General features: G+C 32.3%; 1 pseudogene; it reads right to left on the bottom strand.

Moving 5' to 3' along the window:
* Positions 1-704: 704 nt before the first annotated feature.
* Positions 705-2,176, bottom strand: LOC143154781 (uncharacterized; annotated as a pseudogene).
* Between the last annotated feature and the right edge of the window lie 365 nt (positions 2,177-2,541).

Below are 2,541 nucleotides of genomic sequence, written 5' to 3'. Positions count from 1 at the left end.
GAAATTACTACCGTGGGTTGTTTATCGCGCCATGTTGCACTTACGCCACGGATTAAACGCGATAGCCGATTTCAATGTAACAAAATTGCCGGCGGACAGTTAACATTCGACTGGTCGGTGTCTCAGGAATGAAAGTAACCGTTTCCATGTTGCGATGTTGATGTGATTTCACGTGAGAAGGAGAATCGCTCTCATGATGGGAACTACTGGTCTCGAAGATAATCTCGTTCGTACGGAAGAAAGATTTAGAGACTTTAAGGAGATCAACTTCTAAAATTGAAGTCGTGACTTGTATGGTAATACTACCCAGGTATTAATATACTAATAATCGGTTAAAATAATAGTAAAGCATCGTCGATACTTGGAATGAATTGAACGTTATCAAAAGATTCGATATTCGTAAAAATTGTCGAACGATTCCGAATTTTTAATTGATATTATAAGAGATAGGTGTAAAAATGCTGGATAGTCCGATAATACCTATTTGGATACCCACCCAAGACTGCATCGCGACTTGTAACATAAGGAGAGGCAAATGGATTAAAAAATCAATTTTTAGATTTTTGCGTTCTTTTAAAGTTTCTTTCATCATTCGTTTAAGTGCTATGATTCTTTTGTTCACGTTATATGTTGCGGTATTTGTTGTACGAGAGTGTGGAACTTGTTTTAATACTGCAGCTCATCTTATCGTACTGCACACACTTTTATGCGAAGTATATCTATATAAAAAATAAATCTTATATTTAATATTTATATTTAATATTTATTCTTTTCTTTCTACTAATTGTAAGTTATAGATTTTTTAAATGAATTTATTTATTAATTTTCCATTAATAAAGTTTCGTTGTTGGAAATAGATCCTAAGTTAGAACGAGATATTGATCTCGCTATTGGACGTCGATTCTAAGTCGGAAATGTTGATGGTTGACATTCAGTAAGTGATATAGATCCTAAACCACAATGAGATGTTGATGGTAATGGTGGACATTCATTTGTAGTATTCCATTCTGCTGTGGTAGCACGTTATCTGGTATGGATAAAGGTCTATATGTGACGAACAGTGGGACGTAATCAAGAGCTATAAATATATACATATATTCCTGTTAAAAGAAAATATATCGGTGCATTCGAAGCTGCTGTGCTATACTAGGTTGTTCAATAAGTTTTGTCGTTCGATAAAACTTATCGAACAACCTATTATTAGATGGTGTCAGTAACTTTGGAAGAGCTATTGTGGCAATGTGATGAACAGACATAATGTTTCTTGGGTTATCACGCATTCAAATTTCGCAAGTGGTGTCAATTTCTTTTTTTAATGGGTCATATAGGAGTGGATCCAATCGTTGCAGCTTGTGTGAACACTGAGGTGAAAAAGAGAGAATTGTTACACCATTTCCAGAGCAATAATCCAAACCTTTAATAGAAATATGCGGTGAATGATCAGCTAATAGGGGAAGAACCTTCTTTTCTTTCGTTGCAAACGTGTATCGTTGAGAGTGTTTTAAAAATATTAGTAGTTTTTTTTCTTGTACCTATCCATTGGAATTTTTACTCTTAATACACCCAATGAGACCTTTCATTATAAAATGAACTTTTTAACGAATCGTGAGGAATACAAACATCGGAGATATATAATTTCCAAGAGCATTAACATCACAAGTTACTCTTACTAACTGTCCTTGTTCGGCAGATGTCAGATCATCAACTTACTTTAGCCTCATTTTTAAACACAAATATTTTTATTTAGTTTCTGAACTGTAGCGACACCTGTTTCATCGATATTGTATATTAATAGATATTTTGCTTCGAAATTATGTATGTTTATTCAAAATGTTTTATAAATGATCAAAAAAGATACAGATTTACATTAGTTTCGTTAAAGTTGATTACACGTGACAAACTAGCAACTTGTGGCTTCTCATAAAATAACTAAATCAGTCTTCACCATTTTACGTTCTTCTCATAGGTGTGGCATTAGTAATTTATATTTCTTTTCAAGTTCATAAACAAGTTGTCTAATTCCATTCAGGCACAAATTTTAATATATTTTTGCTGCTTCTATGATATACTTTGCCACAATTTTTTCCTGTTCTTCCTCCATAGTATTATAAGTATTTTCACATACCTTTATATCCCTTCTTCCTTGATTGGTTTTCATAATTTTTGCATCAGGCATTCTGGAAGAAGTTTATTTACTTGTTCAAGTTGTACAAGTTGTGGATTTTTTAGTGAATACCTAAAAATAGGTATCTAAGTATTTAAATGGTAAGATGAAGAAAATTGAATGTAGAAATCACTTCGATTTGAATTATTACGTAAGAATCTATTACTAATCGTTTGATTGTGACAACTGACTATAATTGCTTATAACTAATCGTTGATGATGAGTAAGCATTAGGAAAGGAATAAATAGAGAAGCATTTAATGATCTCATAAAGATTGCAAGATGCTACAAACGTAACGTTTCAATCATAATTTTTGGTAAAAATTATAAATTTTCATTAACAAGACACCCATAAGTATGATTAGTATCTCGTTAAA

This window comes from Ptiloglossa arizonensis, chromosome 2 (genome assembly GCF_051014685.1).
Source record: "Ptiloglossa arizonensis isolate GNS036 chromosome 2, iyPtiAriz1_principal, whole genome shotgun sequence".
Taxonomy (NCBI): Eukaryota; Metazoa; Arthropoda; class Insecta; order Hymenoptera; family Colletidae; genus Ptiloglossa; species Ptiloglossa arizonensis.
Note: the sequence above shows the minus strand (reverse complement) of the source record. Positions and strands in the feature narration are given on the sequence as shown.